Genomic DNA, 19493 nt, shown 5'->3' with positions numbered 1-19493 from the left:
GCTTGCAGAGGTAACAACCCAGTCTGCAAACAAGAGCCCTGATTATAAATAGCTCTAAAGAGAGCTTCAGACTGCTGGGAGGAGAGAACACGTTGCTTCACACACAAACACACATGCGGTCGAAGTACATGTGGAGCAGCAACAGGGCCGGGTGAGGACAACCCCTTTGGTGGATCAGGATTACCCCGCCGCTGTATCAAACCTCCACCGACAAGTCAGTGTGAGTTATGCAATATATCTTCTCATCGTCTTTGTTTGGCGCATAGTAAAGCTAATTTATAAGAGAATTAGCATTCTGAAAATATCTGGCTTCCTTTTATTCAGGACTCAAGTTTTATAAAGCGAAGCAATCTGGAATAACAAAGCTAAAGCATAAATAACAGTGAAATAATATTGTGCTGTGTCATTCAGAAAGAATTGCAAACTTCACCTGTCCTCTGCTTGACTCGTCCAAATTCAAGTTCTTTTAACAGTTTTTGTGTCTCACTCCTACTTTGTGATCAAAGTATGATAGAAAAGGATGAAGATTCTTCACTAAAGTATGCATTGTGATACTGGCTTCAAAGGCATGGAGTTAAGATTCATAACTGTAAGCGTCTGATGGAGCGAAAAAAAGATAATAACCTCAGCAGGCATTTAAAGTGAGGATGCAAAGATGAACTTGTTGTAACGGTACAGGCAATTATAAGTTCAGTTATTAGTCATGGAGAAGATGGTAATGCTGAAACTAAAGAAACTATGAGAAAATCAACTGAGCACCAACATATGCTTCACAGGCCTTCCTGAACTAAAGTAAAATACTGCTTGATTATCTTTGTTGCCATTACATAAAATGAGATAAAATGAACTAACCAAGAACTAAAACATAGAATTGAAAAAAAAAAAGCAATGATAGATTCATGTCTTTCTGTAACTTTCCAGCTTTAATGTTAGCTGATGTTACCTATTTAAGGAAAACAAAGAGGAAGTAAATCTACAACTAAAAATATTGCAAGAAGTGGATATCAACCATCCAGGTCAAACCATTAGAAGATGGTCTGCAGGTAATATAAATAAAATGTATGCTAATCTTAACATTGTCCAGACAGAGGTGAGGAGAAAATTTTATAATTGCCCTTGTTGTTAATATCATGTTGCTAAAAATATAAATAAAAATAAGCTAAAAAAAAAAATTACACATTTTAGCTGTTAGCTCTCCCCTAGCTAATGCTATTTCAACAACAATTATATGGACAGAAAAACTTCCATGAATTAATCAAATAAAAGTGAAGAATGGCATGCGAGATGCCTTTACGGGTATCAGCTCCATCTTTCTGCTCAATTTCAGCAGAAACTGAATTTTGGCTGTACGCAACCAAGATGGCGACTACCTTCAAAACAATTAGAGTTCTTTGTTTTGGTCATTATTAACTTTAAAAAAAAAACAAGAACAACAGCAATATATATATACACACTTGTATGTACGTGTGTAAGAGTATAATAATAAAGACAAAGAGAAAATAAACACTAACAACAAATAACTGAATTAACTGGATGGAAAACCTTCCAGTGTAGTATTTTTGTAGCATCAACATCTTTAAAACCAGATTTTACCAAAAAACAAACAAACAAACAAACAAACAAACAACCCCCCCCCAAAAAAAAAACAAAGAAGAAAAAACAATTAAAGTTCAATAATCAAACTGAATAAATGGATTTTCAGTAATAACTGTATCTCAGGCTTTTATTTATTTTTTTATTATAATATTATTTTTTATTTTCGGATTTTTAAACCTTTTGAAAAAAATTGCATATTAAACAATTAAACAAACAACTGTTATTCATGAGCTCAGAAAAAAAGGCCTACATCTTTATTTTTTTAAAGTATATTAAAATATTATATTATAAAATATATATATAATATATTAATAACAAAACCAAATCTGTTAAATTAAAAGAACACTGTGTGACATGTTTAACTTTTCATATCTACAAGGGGGGATTAAATATGAATGAGCAATAAATGTGAAGTATTGGCAAAGCAGTTGGTTAAACTTATTACATTCAGCCATTCTCATAGATGCTAATTTGAAAGTGTTGCAGAGCCTGCATCTGGTCAACTTGCCTGTTTTATTAAACTGATCAGAGCTGCTGTCCCTTCTTCAACATTGTCAGAGCTTTCCTTGCTAATGTTGAGTTATTACCAGCTTTTTCAAACCCCATGTTGTCTACATCACACATGTTGGGCAACGTAGTTAACAAGAGGAAGCTCACCTCATATAATGGGAACAAATTTTATATAATGGACACAAGCGATGGCTAAACCTGGGACAGTAAGAAGCCTTCCTAGCTTTAATTTATTTCAGCTGATGTATTTGTCACAAGTGTGCAAATACCATTAAAAAAAAATCATGTTTAAAACAGGTAAATTTATAATGAGCCGATAAATGCTGGTGAACTTAAAAATGAAAAGAAATGAAAAAGATCGTTATTCTGGCAAAAATACCTTTGTTACCTTTCAAATTTATGGATGTGATTAAAAGTTACCAGTACACTCTGGATTGCATTAAAACAGCCAACAAAGGAAGGTAATGGTATAATTCATCTAAGAGAAATAGATTCCATTTGAATACACCTTTAAATGCTGATGTACAGAATTTAAAATGTCCAAAATGGACTGGACAAATATTCCAAATCTGATTATTATTAGTCAAAAGTAAGTCGAGCAGTGAGTCTGTGTAGACATATTGGCTTAGGTGAATGTTGGGGTCCAGGTCTGAGGCCCAGTCAGCTCAAGAAGCAAAGGAGGATTGTTTATAGAAGCAGAGACGTTCAGGAGGAACGTATCTTCTGGGATGATCCCAGGAGCCGGACCTAATTAGAAACAACTGCTTGAAATTCACTTCAATGGCTACACAGATCTCTTTTTATGTTGCTTGGCTGGTCTTGTGCATTCATCAGCTGCACCTCGAGGCTCATCTCCATCTCTTAAGTTCCCCCTGGCTGCATGGTGTTTGTGGATTTCATGTATGGTAAAAAGAAATTTAAAGCCAGCCACCTAACTCCCCAGCGTTATCTCTACTCTCCCTGCACACACACACACACACACACGCACGCAGCTTACACACAGACACACACACACACACACACACACACACACACACACACACACACACAGAGAGTATCTCCAAAGTCTTGTCTTGAAACAACAGGCTACAATCACACTTGTCAGGTCAAATCTGTTTCCAATTGGAAACAGGGCTTTCATGTGTTTAGACCTCGCCCTGTTGCTTTTGAGAAACATTACGTCATGGACCTGCTTTACTGTAGCTGCACTGTAGGTGCCTCGTAGTGTTTTAATTTCTCACCCCTCTCGTGTTTGGAGTTGAGTCAGTTATCATTAGCGATGAGATCATGCTCTAGAACAAAAAGTGCCACTGCCGAGTTCTTTGAATCCAACTATGAAATACCGACCTTTTGTGCAGCATAAATTCTGCCGTAGTGCGCCATCCATACAATGATTACACATCTGGCAATATCATGATTTGGCATATATGAACCCAGACGTGAACCTTCTGAGTGTTCAAGTCAGTCTTATCCTGTCATCAGGCCATCTTTACTGGGAGTTCCTCATTCAACTGGCATCTGAATGTTGCCTTTCAGACAAGCATTGGCAGAGGCAGACGCTCATATTTGAACCAGGTGATAGAGTTTCACGTCAATCTGCTATCGACTGTTCCCTTTAGGGGTCGCCACAGTAGATTATCTTGCTCAAGGTCATCCTATCCCTAGCATCCTCGACTTTCATGCCAACCTTTCTCTTGTCCTCTTTTATGACATCCATGAACCTCTTCTGAGGTCTCCCTCTTTAACGCCTGCCTGGCAGCTCCATATTCAACATCCTTTGTCCAGTATATCTGCTTTCCTTCCTCTGCACCTTTCCAAACCATCTAAACCTCGTCATAAATATTGAGTTTCATGTCAGTGTCTCATAATATAGACAAAATAATCACATAGCTGACTTCTTGTAGATTTTTTTTTTTTTTTACTGAAGATGATGTTACTGCTAACAAATAAGCCTTATTTCATCAATTATTATTGTGCGATCTACTGTACAATATAAAGCGCCTTGAGGCGCGATTTGGCGCTATATAAATAACATTGAATTGAATCTCTGAAAGCCTTATTAATGGTGCAGTTTCTACAGAAATATGTTGATAGAGAGAATGAGAGACTCTGAGAAAGGGCTGCTGGCAGTGTAATCAAGGTAGTGTGTGTAAAGACTGTGACTGCATAAAATACATATACAAGATATAAGTCAGTAGGCATGTGTTGATCTTCAAACCAGACACTTTATGGTTATTTGGCTCATGAAAGAAAATAAATCAACTGACTACTGCAAATAAACTCCTCACTACTGACTACTGAGCCAATCTGACCATCTGTAACCATAACTCCAACAATTTACACATATCCTATCAAATCTAAGAAGCCTTATGCTGCAATAACCTGAAAGCATTGTCACTTGATTACCCACAACACAAATCACTTTCTTTTAATATTTACATATTAACACACAGGCAACATACAAAGCAAAGATAAAAACTGACCCAAGGAGACTTCACTGGGATCACCACAGCACTTCTACTTTAGAAACACGAACTCGCAGAGACAGATGCTACCAAGCCTGGTTGCTCCTTGCTGCCTTTGTTACCGGTTGAAGTTCAGGCTCTGGTTGCTGAGCCGGGGTTCATCCCTCTGATTTCTTACCCAGCTTTATGTTGGCTAGCAGACAGCAGAAAGAAAAAACATGTTTGCTTGATGATTAGATTGTTTGTTTGAGCAGATAACTGAAGACCTTTTGTAATGCAAGTAATAATAATTTTAACTACTGAATTTAGTACAGTAGAATGTTACATTACTGCAAAACGTAAAACGTAATGTGATTACAGTAACATTGAGTTGAGGGAGCGTCCAGGTGAATATTCTGATTGGGAATAATTAGGCATAAAGTAAAAGGATGTGTTACTGTCAGACTCCTGAAACACTTGGCTAAAGCTGAACTAATGTGAAAAGGTAGCGATGAAGTCACTCGCATTCCTTTTCCTTTGGTTAGTAGCAAATTAACATATGGTGAAGTTATGAGCCTGTATAAGTAGCAACAACCAAAACAATAACATACTGTCAAAGAGGTGGTGGCCATATTTTGGCATTTTAAGCCATTTAGGGACAAGTCTAGAGTAAATGGAAGAGTTAATCCAGCCCAAAACAGAAGGGATAAGAGACTGATCTCAATCTATTCCCACACCAAGACAGCTAAATCCATGAAAACACAACTTTCTAGGGAATCCAAATTCCAGAAATCTTGGGAAAACACCGGGAAATGAGAGACAACACAATAAGGAACACGGGAAGACTCAGACAACACACACACATTGTACAAGACACAGAGAACAACAATTACCAAAATAAAATTAAACAGGAAGAGAGACACAGGGGGACAAAGACAACATGACAAACGCAGAGACAAAACTCGAGGAACAGAAGAGCAACACAAAGGGGGAATTAACAAAATGAACCTAGGGCCATCAGGTACTGAAGGAATGAATAATAACACTATAAGGAACATGTATAGAGCATCAGGTAATGAACAAGATACATAAAAATAAAGAAATAACAATAGAGAGCTATATTCCAACACTGCAGAACCCTACATGCAAAACTAAAATGGTAAATGTTAAATGGCCTGTATTTGTATAGCGCTTTACTTAGTCCCTATGGATCCCAAAGCGCTTTACACTACATTCAGTCATCACACATTCACCCACTAGAAATAATAAAGGTCCACAAACAAATTGTTCTAAAAATCAAAAGGACCTAAATTGTGTATAATGACGTTTGCAGTGAGAATAAACAGGTCATTGGCGCCATAGAAACTTTTAAATTCTTAGGAACTCCAGCTCCTGGAATGGCAATAAAACCTATTTAAAATGTCAGTAAACCAAAACTATGACTTCAAATAAATGCTAATGTTGGTCAGGGGCCACTGGATTTGTGCTTCCCAATAAATTCGCAATTTTCAGGCGATTTCATCATTTCTGTGACTGTGGCAGTGTGAACCACATCACAAGCCTAAAACAAAAAACATTTAAAAAAAATAAAATAAAATAAAAATAAATCAAAAATATATTACAGACCATGTTAAACAGGGCTAGAGACTAGTCAGTGACCCCATGGTAAACACTGGTTGCTAGAGATAGAGATAATATATTCTGTGACTGGTTGACACAACCACACACAAAGAGTTTAATTGGAGTTGCGGTTAGATCCAAGCACTATAGTACCATCTTTAAATGTACTAGAAGGAGACACGGTTGAAAAGTGTTTCCAAGCTATTAATGGCAGCTCTAGTTTGTCACTATACTTGCAGCTTTGTTGTTGTATTCCCCAAACACACATCACTGTCAGCCTGTGCTGTGTGCTAATATCCTGCATGGCCTGTTTGTGTAAAACACACATTCCTTCGTCTGTGTTTGGGATAGAAAAAGCCTTTAGGAAGTTGTTTTAGCTGCAAGGCTTTTAAAGGCAAGTCAACCCAAACAGAGGTGCCTTTAAGTACAGCACATCAACTGTATGTAGAGTAGAGAGGGAGCATGTTGACCAGGGTGAATGGAGTGAGGCTGGAGAGGCTATAACCATCAGTTTAAGGAGAATGAGTAATATATTCAGGTTCCAATGATTCATAGCTCACCTTCTCCAACTGGACTGCGCTGAAGGAATCACAGTGAAAAATGATATAATTCTTTACCTCCATCGTAATCGTGTAACACATCGTGGGCTTAGCTGTAAGCTTAAACCTGGTGTTCCAGTCCGACAAGAAACAAATGGTATCAATTTGCTTCCAGTCATTAGAGCACATTGTTGACTGGGAGGACATATTGTAGAGCCAATCTAGCCCAGACCCCAGTCCTAAATCAAGTGACCAGCTTTCCCACAAAGGAATGCACTCAGTGTTTGCCACTGTAAGAGTGGACTTATTGCAAGTTTTAATGGTTTGGACAACTGTGGGTAGTTTGCATGGATGATTGAAAGGGTTTTGGCTGCTCCCCTCATCTTTTCCCCCTCCTCTTTAAGGGGGAAAGAATGAAAAACAAAACAACACATTCTCTCCCTTCCTCCCACTCTCTCTTGCTAGCATGCACACCCCGTAGAGAGAGCACCAGACGTGTCCAAAAGAAACAGCGAAACAGAAATAGAGCTGCTATTTCAGTCTGAAAAGGTTGTTATTTTTAGAAAATGTGACACACTCTACATTAAATTACACCATCATAAGATCACTCTGTACCCCTCCACCCCCACCTCACCCACTAGACCTCCAGATCTATGACTCACTAAAGTATGTGGTGACGTTACCCCAAACTATTCGCCTCAGTCTTCTGATCAAAAAATTTGATCATCAGCTCATCGCCCCAATTCAGTCGGGGGGTGGGTGGGTAGGGGGGGGTGTGTGACTCGTAATATGCACACAGATCTGGTTCTAATTTAAACATATAGCTCGATATTATCATCACACAGGTAACAGCATTCTGATCAGGGTGCTTAATATGTTTAGTTAAGATTGGTTTGTTCTATGTTTCCCGTCCATGGACCAGTGCCCTTCTAGCATTTGACAGCACATCATAACATTTGTTTGTAGCATGTGAATGAAATGCAGAACAAACATGCAAGAGAATAATGCCGCTGTTGGTATGCCAGGCCAAGACATAATGAAACATGCGAAAAACACATGCTTCCAATTTCTTACTCACCTCGGTGTTTCTTCCAACCAGTGATGTAGTTGGGAATGAAAAGGTAGGTAATCTCCCAGCCTTGGCTGCTGAGGCACGAGGCAGACCATCATTAATAAACAGGATAACAAAGGCTGACGACCACATTCACTTAATGGGGAATTCTATTTTCATAGTATATCTTAAAAATCCTAGCGTTTATTTTTTTCAAAGAAAAAACTTCAAAGAATCAAAGAAAAAAGATCAAATTGTTTACAAATTATATGTAATTTAGAGGTGGGCTACACCTCTAAATTACAATTAAAAGAAAGACTGTAAAATGTGTTTGAAAAGATGTCCCCTCTTCGAGTTGCTGTGACATCACTGATGCCTCGTGCTTTTGTCTGTTGAAATAACTGAATCTAGTTCTTGCATTCATGTTTCCCTTAGGATGAATTATTAATTCTCAGTGTTTATGACTGAAGCCTTTCAAAAATCATTTCATTCCTCATCTCTACTTTGTCTTTTAGTGCTCTACTCTATTACAACTCATTCAATCACTACTTAAAATAGATATTTTTCCAAAGCACAAATGTTGTAAAGGCTCACCTTTCACCACATTTACTTCACCAGATGCACCTTGTTTCTTTTCCTCACCTTTGATTGGGGGTGGTGCTTGCCCTTAATTGCACTCACCTGTCACTCGTTATATAAGGACTGGACTCACCTACCCCTCACTCTTTCTTCACTCCCACATGGGGCGGCAGCTGAGAGATAGCAGTCCATGTGTGTCTTTCCTTTACCCATTATTCAATAAAAGGACAAAACCTGCAAATGATTGATGACTGCTTATTCTCATTCTAATCGGATGAGCCCATGATGATGACTACTTAAACCCTGAGCCTTCCTTCCTCCAAAACATGGTCCTTCGAGCCGGAGTAGTGTTAGCGTCATGGATTCAAAGCAGCCATTGACTGAAGGTTTGAGACGTTCCGGTTGTGAAAGGCGACCTCCTACCCACCTGCAGCAGTATGACGTTCAGTACCCTGGAAGTATAAGTGCTAGATGTGATACAGAGAGTCAAACAGAATGCCAGCATAGTGACACAGACACACATGGGCTGCAGGATCCTGATGAAGAGTCAGAGAGCCAACCAGAGACATGCCCTGCTCCTTTACCTACCAATCAAGATGAGGTGATGAGGGAACTCCTGATGACGATGAGGGAGATTAGGCAACTCATGATTCAATCATCTCCTCCCCATTCTCGCAGTTCCTCCAGATCTTCAATTCACACTGTCTCATCTGATGAAAGTAAATCCTCTGTATGCGGTTTACAAGTCATTCCCCAAACACATCAGCAACATGAGCAGTTCCCAGTGATTGATCCAGCAACATGTCAATCACCCTCTCAGCCCCCACAGGTTAGCCGTCACTCTGGTGCAGTTCCGGCTGCTAGCCCTTCTTTCCCTAATTCAACAATATTAGATGCTGCAGTTCCTTCAAGTGGTTTGCCTAGACCAGTTTTTCCTACACCAGATGAGACTCCTTTTAATTTCCTGGCCACACCACTGCAAGGTCCCCACCAGATTTCATGTGTTCAACCTGCTGTTCCTCTAGATGAAGACCCCGCTCAACCTCTCATTTGCGTTCCAGAACCAAGGCAGCACCCTCCTGTAAAGCTGCAACCAGCTACATCTGATGGTTTGCATGCACAAAAACCTTTGGTACCTGTTACTGCTAGCTCGGGTCACTCCTCTAGCATTAGAACACATGTGTATAAGCTTGAGGGTCCTTCTTTCCCAGACCTTACCAGTGAAGATGAAATCCAGTATAGGCTGTTACGAATGGCCCTTACTAACCTTCTTGACCCTCATGAGACAGAGCACTTCAAATATCATGTCCTTCTCGATCATCTGAAAGTAGACCAAGCTAAACGGTTAGCTGTTTCCTTTTCCTATGCTCCTGACCCATACACTCAAGCCATCAAAGCCCTTGATGGGCGTTATGGGCAACCAAGACAGCTAGCATTGAAAGAGCTACGGAATATACTGGAGCTTCCTCCTATCAGAGCAGGTGATGGTTGGACTCTGGATAACTTTGCTCTTCGTGTGCAAGCTTTAGTTGGTTTGCTTAGTATCGGACAGAACTAAATTGTGGCTCCCATGTCGACCGCCTACTTGAAAAGTTGCCTGCAGAGCATTCCAGTCGCTTCAAACGGCACATTTACAGGGAACAAGGAGATATGATGTATGACTTACCTTTGTTCTCGTCCTGGTTGCAAATGGAGTTGGTTGGTGGTTGCAAGTGTCAACCAAGAAAGGACAGTCCTGTCTCATCCTTTAACCAGCCACGACCTGCCCGTAAGTAATAATGGATTGGATTTCATATAGCGCTTTTCAAGGCACCCAAAGTGCTTTACAATGCCACTATTCATTCACTCACTGGTGGAGGCAAGCTACTGTTGTAGCCACAGCTGCCCTGGGGCAGACTGACAGAGGCGAGGCTGCCATATCGCACCATCGGCCCCTCTGGCCAACACCAGTAGGCGGTAGGGTAAAGTGTCTTGCCCAAGGACACAATGACCAGGACAGAGAGGGGATCGAACCGGCGACCTTCCGGTTGCAGATACGCTTCCCAACCCCCCCCTGAGCCACGGTCGCCCCAAGTACACCTCTCCACTCACAACAATATTACATGGGACAAATCCATCCGATCCTGTACAGGCAACACAACCCATCATAATGACTAAGGCAAGATGTGCATATTGCTGCTCACCTGAACACCACATTAGCAAGTGCCCTGAGTTCATTAACAGGACAAAGGATGAAAAAATAAACTGGATAAAGAGAAACAAACGGTGTTGGTGTTGTGCTAGAACTCATCAGGCTGCAAAGTGCGATCTGAGAAAAGACTGTGCTACCTGCATGGGACGACATCTACAGATCCTGTGTGAGGTGAATCAGAGACCTAGAACTGAAGTGAATCCTGTAGTGAGGTACTTTGATAAACCTAGTGACTGTCCTAGTGTACTATTAAAAGTTGTGAAAGTGCTCCTGCTTAATGGCAAAAGAACTCTTGAAACATATGCAATACTTGATGATGGCTCCCAACGTACCATGCTTCTGACATCAGCAGCTCAGCATCTCTACCTAACTGGGAAAGCTGAAAAATTATCACTCAGAGCTGTCCATCAAGAAGTTGAAACCATTCAAGGTTCTTCTGTAAGTTTCAAAATCTCACCCATTGCACATCCAGAGAAAACTTACACAATTAATAATGCCTTCGCTACAAGTCACTTAGCACTTTCAGACCACAGCTACCCCGTATCATCTCTCCAACGGAGATACCAGCATCTCCAAGGTATTCCATTACCCTTTATTAACAAAGCAGCTCCACTACTGCTCATAGGCTCTGATCATACCCACCTTATTACGCCTATTGCACCAGTTAGACATGGACCATTTGGATCTCCTGCAGCAGTCAAAACCCGCTTAGGATGGACACTCCAAGGTCTGATCACAGACTTCCAACCCCAGAGCAGTTCCACGCATGCCCAATGTTTGTTCACATCTTTCAGTTCAGGTTCAGAAGAACCGCTCCAGCACATCCTCGTGTCCGCTGATGGCTCTGAGTTCGTTCAGCCACCTCCTATTCTACCATCAGCAATATCTATGTCGTCACCCGCCAGTGGTCAGGGCACCGCCTGCTCCTGCATCACCTGGTCCTGCCCCTGCCAAGTCCCGTAAATTACCCCCAGCGCCTGCAAAACTGCCCGACGGTCTGCAGGTCTGGGCCTGCAGCTGCATCCCACGCGGTTGGCATTTGGACCTGCTTTGTCGCCACCGCTGGCTACATGGTCGGCCCCCTGAACTGTCTGGCCTGCATTGTCGACCTCCAGGTTGACCCCCTGAACCTATATCAGCCCTGTAGCATGTCTGATTCCTGCCCCCGCTTCGTGAAAAAGAACGACTTTCAACATATTTCTCACTAGAAATATGGGGGCAGCTGTTGTAAAGGCACACCTTTCAGCACATTCACTTCACCAGATGCACCTTGTTTCTTTTCCTCACCTTTGATTGGGTGTGGTGCTTGCCCTTAATTGCACTCACCTGTCACTCGTTATAAATGGCCTGGTAAATGGCCTGCATTTGTATAGCGCTTTATTCAGTCCCTAAGGACCCCAAAGCGCTTTACACTACATTCAGTCATTCACCCATTCACACACACATTCACACACTGGAGATGGCAAGCTACATTGTAGCCACAGCTGCCCTGGGACGCACTGACAGAGGCGAGGCTGCCGGACACTGGCGCCACCGGACCCTCTGACCACCACCAGCAGGCAAACATGGGGTTAGTATCTTGCCCAAGGATATTTGGCATGCTGCCTCCTGGCTGCATGCCAAATATATAATATAAGGACTGCACTCACCTACCCCTCACTCTTTCTTCACTCCCACATGGGGCGGCAGCTGAGAGATAGCAGTCCATGTGTGTCTTTCCTTTACCCATTATTCAATAAAAGGACAAAACCTGCAAATGATTGATGACTGCTTATTCTCATTCTAATCGGATGAGCCCATGATGATGACTACTTAAACCCTGAGCCTTCCTTCCTCCAAAACAACAAAGTTGTCTCAAAGGTCTTACCAGGAGCAAACATGCCAAAACTAAAAGAATCTACATAAACTACTAATACTTTCTGTGTGGGGCTTGCATGTTCTCTCTGTATCTGCACTGGGGTCCTCCCATAGTCCAAAGACATGTTTGTTAGGTTAGCTTGCAATTTTAAATTGGTCATGGATATTAGTGTGTGGCTGTCAGCTGGGCTACTTTCCAAATATGTTTTATTTCATGTTCAACCACAAGTAAATGATGCTGGAAGACAGTGGTTCCCCCTAATCCACCTCTAAACATCCAGGTTTCAGTTTTCATAACTTCAGTATCCAAGATAATGGGGAACTAAGAATTTAGCCATAACTCATCTTGATAACACCGAAGGAGAGAATGTTCTAGAACTGATAAGTTGAAAGTGTAAATTTGAAGATCACATTGCATCTGTTTTAGGCCAGACACAGAATTCCTCAAATAGAACACTACAAATACAGTCAAATTAGTCTGATGTTGTGTTGCACTGCTTTGGGCCTGGCAACAACAGAGTATGCAGATCATCAGTCAGTGACTTAACATTCAAGTGCAACTAAGTTAAACTGGGATCTCAATCATCAGAGTAAATCCAACTTAAAATGGCTCATAATGAATAAGATTTAAGGTTTTAGGGAGGACTGGTCCAAAACCTAATATGAACAGTACTGGGATGCTGTATTATAAAGACAAGCTTCAGACAAATTTTACTACAAGAAAGAAAAATACAGTCAGGTCCATAAATATTTGGACAGAGACAACTTTTTTCTAATTTTGGTTCTGTGCATTACTGCAATGAATTTTAAATGAAGCAACTCATATGCAGTCGAAGTGCAGACTTTAAATCACTGGGTTGAACAAAAAGGTGGCAAATATGAGGAACTAATGTATTTTAACACAATCCCTTCATGTCAGGTGCTCAAAAGTAACTGGACAAATTAAATAACACTCTTAAATATGCTCTGCCAGGAACTTCTACCAGCAGCTTTCAGTTGCGGTTTGTTTGTGGGCCTTTCTGTGTGAAGTTTAATCTTTAAAAAGGGAAATGGATGGTTAATTGGGCTAAAATCAGGTGACTGACTTGACCATTCAAGAACATTCCACTTCTTTGCTTAAATAAACTCCTGGGTTGGTGGCTGTATGTTTTGGGTCATTGTTAATCTGTATTATGAAATGCCGCCCAATCAATTGGACCGCATTTAGCGGGATTTGAACAGACATTATGTCCCTGAGCACCTCAGAATTCATTCAGCTGCTTCTGTCCTGTGTACATCATCAATAAACACTAGTGTCCCAGTGCTACTGGCAACCATGCACACCCAAGCCATCACACTGCCTCTGCCGTGTTGTATAGATGATGTGGTATGCTTTGAGCGGTAAGCTATGAGCTGTTCCATGGCTTCTTCATACTTTTTTCTTGCCATCATTCTAGTAGAGGTTGATCTTGGTTTCATCTGTCCAGAGAATGTTTTTCCAGAACTGTGCTGACTTTGTCAGATGTTTTTCAGTATTTACTTTCATGGTAGTCTTCTCTTTATGGTCGACTTGGATATTAATACATCTACTCCTGGAGAGTGTTGGTCACATTGTTGGCTGTTGTGAAGGGGTTTCTCTTCACCATGGAAATAAAGCTGCAATAATCCACCACTGTTGTCTTTCATGGACACCCAGGTCTTTTTGCATTGCTAAGTTCACTGCTTTCTTTCTTTCTCAGGATGTACCAAACTGTATATTTTGCCACTCTTAAAATTGTAGCAATTTCTCTGATGTTTTTTTTTCTGTTTTCACAGCTTAAGGATGGCTTGTTTCACCTGCATGGGGGGTTCCTTTAAATGCATGTTGTCCGTTCACAGCAAAATCTTCGAAATGCAAGCACTGCACCTCAAAGCAACTCCAAGCCTTTTATCTGCTTAACTGATAATGACATAATGAAGGAATTGCCTACACCTGTCCACGAAAAAGCCTTTGAGCCAATTGTCCATTTGCTTCCTTTTAAAAGGAGGGTGGCACGTGTTAAGGAGCTCAAACTCCTAAACACTTCATCCAATTTGAATGTGGATACCCTCAAATGAAAGCTGAGAGTCTACACATTATATCCATGTCCATTATATAACTATAATGGGAATATGTTTCAGAAAACAGGTAAAAAAAAAATGGTGTCAGTGTCCAAATATATATCTGGACATAACTCTACTTACCATATTTTTCAGACCACGAAGCGCACCGGATTAGAAGGCACATTAAGCCAAACAAAACAGTCAAACAGATAAGTCAAACTTTACTCAACTCATTCTTCTTCCTTCCTCCTCTTCCGTGCCATTGATTCATTAATGTTAAATTCTCTCGCAGCTTCTCTATTCACATGTTGTTGCAGTATATTAATGACTAACCTCGTATTGTAGATGGATTATCTCAGTTGTTCTCCTGACTGAAGTTTGGTCCGTTTACAGCATCCTGCCATGCGATTGCATTTGTCTCTAACCATCGGGAACCCTCACGTTAACTTTTATCGAGTGGAACATCTTCACTGTGTTTATATTATGCTAACATAGCTGTGTAGCTAGCAATCATGTAGCTTATCACTATATATCAGCTAGTACAACTTCAGTAACCCTACAAACGTCACTACTGTTTAGTTTTCTGTCTTCATTTATGTTGGAAGTGATAGCAGAGCTGTACGTTTGAATTTTTTCAGAAATCTCTCAGTCAGAACATGCTATATCATATCATGCTAACTTCTAACTCTGTTAAATTTAATAAATTCTGTTTTCATGGATGCCTGGATGTTAAACTTAGTTGTTACACCTGGAAAAGTAGCAACACTGTTCATTTTATTTAAGATGAAAAACTTTAGAACAATGTTCCCTCTAAGTTTTCACGTGTCTGAGTGAACACACAAACTCCCTGAGCGGTCCCTTGGACCACTGTGAGCGACATCAGACGTGTGCACTGTGGTCACGCCAGCATCTAATCCATCCAAGTTACATGGTTTATTAAAATAATCAAATTACAGCATTTACATTTATGTTAGACTACTTTTAATTAACTGCTTTAGCTCACTTACAATGAAAATGTAAAAAAAATCTAGTCATTGACCGTGTAGTATGTTAACACTATTGGAAGTAAAAATAACTTGAACTCCAATTTTGAAAACACAACTTTCTTTCTTTTTAAAAAAAGCTCTGACTTGTATTATGAGTCTGTGGTCTGGGAGAGTCCTGTAACTCTCTGTCTGCCAAATACAGTATATAATGACCAATGTTGGGCAATTAATTATATAGTTACTTCTTCAAAAAAGTAACTCAGTTTGGCAAACAACAAAGATTTTTGCAGCTATTTTTTTTTAAATGCAGCCAAGGCATTTTTAAATAAACATTTCAAACTATTTACAGAACAATCAGCTGTTCTGCATCAAATCTGATGCCACACAAATCATTTGTGCCACTCCAAAAAATAATTTCTGTCCCCTATGAGATAAAGGAGAACAACAGCCTGATACCTGCAGGCCTGACAACAGGAGATGTATCACTGCTGTAACACCTGTAACATTCAGCAGCCGCCTCATTGTTCTGACACACACAACAAAACTACACTACACACTAACTACACAAGATTTGCGCTAAACGTCGCAAATCTCTCACATATCAAAGCACCGCCATCTCTCCAAAAACTTCCCCCCGTTTCTTAACAACTAGATGCCACGTTGCCATATCATTTTTTGATTGGTCGACATGGTACTTTTTTGGACGAATAGGAAAGGGAGAGGGGGGTGGAGTTTGTTTTTGCTCACAGGTGGAGAGTGCTTTCGAGCCTTTTTTCTTATAAAACGCCGATTTTACCGTTTCTTCCCGCAGTAAATATAAACAACGACAGTATTCAGGAAGAAAACCAAACATTGCATATTTTTTTATCACAACTCTGGTTTTACGTGGCCTATCAACACAATTTAAAAACTGTTATAAAGTCCACACATTTTCCGTCAATTGTTCCGTCTGTCCTGCTCACATCTCTAATGGTTGTACACGTTGTCATTAACGTGGCTTCACTCCACATCAGCCACGCCGCTTTGCCAGCTAAAAAACCGGTGTCGGCACATAAGGACGCTGTCATAGCCTGTCAACGACGTTGATTGGCTGCGTATATACGAATGTGAATCGCATTATTGGCTGGACTATGGGATAAGGTGGCATCGTTCTAATCGCATACAGGAGCAGCCAGTCACTTACTGACTAACACTGCAAAACAGAATTGTTAAAGTATTAATTTTAATTTCAATTCAGGTTAATTTTTTTGTGCGCAACACAGATTTTCTGTGCGCAGAGACCGTGCCAGCAGTGCGCAATTGCGCACGTGCGCAGCTTAGAGGGAACATTGCTTTTGACAATTTTTTACTCTCAGTGATGCCGCAGTGTTTGTTTGACTTTGGGAGCTGAAGCAGAGTTTGGACCCGGATTACTCTGCGAGGCTCCGACAATCCATCAAGCGGTGTGGCTGTGGCTTCATAACTTACCAAAGTCATACTAAAACACTTTTTGACAGATTTTTGAGTGCGGCTGCCACATAAAATCGGTTCAAGGTCAGTAAGCACAACCAGAATAAGGCGCACTGGACCAAAGGATTTTTGGTTTGCCGTATAGTCCGAAAAATACAGTAATAGTAATATAGTAATATGTTAATGCAAGACGTTTGGTTAAGTTGTTTTCGGTAACTCCTTTTTTACCTTAATGTGTTGATTTTAAGTCAACTTAACAGTTTCCTTCAATGTCCGCAAGATGGTCCACAGAGCTTCTTTAATTTACATATTATCTATTTATTTATTTTTTGCAAGGAATATTTTTAAAGGAAAGTCATTCTCGAGTTCTCATTGTGGGAGTTTCCATCTGCAGCAGTGACAAAATTAGACAATTCTGACAAATCGAATAGCTAGTGAACAATGTAGAACATTTAGCAGTTAAAGAGCAAATTAACTTCTGTCAAATTAAATAAAAAATACATATGAATTTATAGAAGAATAGTATGTTACATTTTTTTGCTGCCCCCATGTGGCTCAAAAAGTCACTCCAGCAAACCTTCTTTGATTGCCAGTGTGGTGTTCTAACAAATGGTCTTACTATTTCTGGAAGCATTTGATAAAATCAATAACAAATACTGAATGTCACTGAGTAGCACACAAGACAATGCATGACATGCTTAGAGGCAGCAACCAAGGAAAACAGTGTGTATCTGTGAACATCCGTGTGCATACCTGTGTGCGTGAGTGTGCTTGTATTTGAAAGATTTCTCCATGTAACTATCTAATAGTAGGTGTGGGTAGGCACCATCGCCAGAGGGGCGATGCCCCCAGACCCAGGAGATGTTTTCCTTTGCTCTGGGGTGGAAATGAGCATACAGCCCCCGTTCCTGCAGCAGGAGGGAAGATTAGCACCACAGACCCCAACCAGACGGCCAACTTCTCCTCCTGGCCCCCTGCCCCAGATGGCAAACAGAGAACGGGGGTGTTCTAACAAATAGTCTTACTGTTTCTGAAAGCATTTGATGATATGAATTGAACTCCCCTGCCCCTAATATTATTTTTCCAATGAAACCACTGGTCACACATCAGCAAAAGGAAAGACCATTTAAAGTAATATTAGACAAAGCTTTTTTGGGCATAAGTCAAGTGACATTTCATCCAAGTTGTGAAAAAAAAATATTTATATATATATTACCACACCACATAACTAAGTTTCTTCACAGACATAGTTTCATCTTTTTTTTTTTTTTTTTTGCTTGTCTCGTCCAGCACTGTAGCAATCAGAATTATTGGACCATTAAGGCTTTGCCATACTGGTCTGCTTGACTGGTCTTTATTATTTAATTATTTGTTTATTTATTTTACTTTTAAGTTATTACAATCGGAACAGACTTGACTCGGGGATTGGAAAGGGAAAGATGTAGACAAGAGAAGTTCAAGAAAAGGAGAGGGAAAAAAACAGAGGACAAGAGGGACAGAGAGAAAAGACTCGAAAATCCGCTAGATCACCTGCTTGAAAAAAAAAGAAGAAAACAAGCAAAAAGAGAACAACACAGTAGGAAAACCTCAGCAACAACCAAGGTAAGCATAAGTAACAGTCAATAACAAATACTGAATGTTACTGAGTAGCACACAAGACCGACAATGCACGATATGCTTAGAGGCAGCAGCCAAGGAAGATAGTGTGTGTCTGTGAACACCTGTGTGCACACCTGTGTGTGTGAGCGTGCTGGAGGGGAGCTGCACCACCCTCCTAGAGCTGAGAGCCCCAGACGGGAGGTGGCCATGGTGCAGAGGCCACAGAGAGCTGCGGCGACGTGCCCGAAGGCTCCGCTGGCAGCCAGCTACCCCAGAGTGGACCGAGCCCCCCCCGCCCCCGGAAGGTGCTCAACCGGGCCACAGGCCCCACCAACAATCCACCAGGAGTGAGTGAGTGCACTCCCAAGCACCCAACCCCGGACACTGAGAACCACCAACACATCGACGGGTGAGGGCATCAGCCACTGGCAGGGAGTGTGGTGGGGGGAGATAGGCCCCGACCTGACATATAGACATAGACAGACAGGCACACACAGATACAGACATGCATTCCCAAACTCAGCACTCGCTCAACATGGAAACAAACAGAAATCAACACTGTACACACACTCCTCATACACACACTCTCAGTTCCAGAAACTATCGCCCCCAGAGGGGCCATCCGCCCCCAGACCCAAGAGATGTTTCTGGGGTGAAGATGAGCATACAGCCCCCGCTCCTGCAGCAGCAGGGAAGATTAGCATCACAGACCCTAACCAGACGGCCAACTTCTCCTCCCGGCCCCGCACCCCAGATGGCAAACAGAGAACGGGGGTGCTTTCTGAAAGCATTTGATGATATCAATTGAACTCCCCTGCCCCTATTAATATTTTTCCAATGAAACCACTACTCACACATCAGCAAGATCAGCAAAAGGAAAGACCATTTAAAGTAATATTAAACAAAAGCTTTCTTTGTGATTACTCAAGTTACATTTCATCCAAGTTGTGAAAAAAATACATGCATATAGAACAATAATCTTACATTCTAAACTGAGGTTGCGTTGTTGCA

The 19493-nt window shown here is 41.0% G+C and overlaps 1 protein-coding gene across 1 annotated transcript in view; it reads left to right on the top strand.

The window, feature by feature from the left end:
- Positions 1-132: 132 nt before the first annotated feature.
- myocd (myocardin) overlaps positions 133-19493 on the top strand; it is a 145508-nt gene continuing 126147 nt past the window's right edge. Inside the window, exon 1 of the mRNA XM_005447920.4 lies at positions 133-220. The gene's annotated coding sequence lies outside the window, so the exon portion shown is untranslated. The remainder of the gene's footprint in view (positions 221-19493) is intronic.

This window comes from Oreochromis niloticus, linkage group LG8, assembly GCF_001858045.2.
Source record: "Oreochromis niloticus isolate F11D_XX linkage group LG8, O_niloticus_UMD_NMBU, whole genome shotgun sequence".
NCBI classification, from domain to species: Eukaryota; Metazoa; Chordata; class Actinopteri; order Cichliformes; family Cichlidae; genus Oreochromis; species Oreochromis niloticus.
Note: the sequence above shows the minus strand (reverse complement) of the source record. Positions and strands in the feature narration are given on the sequence as shown.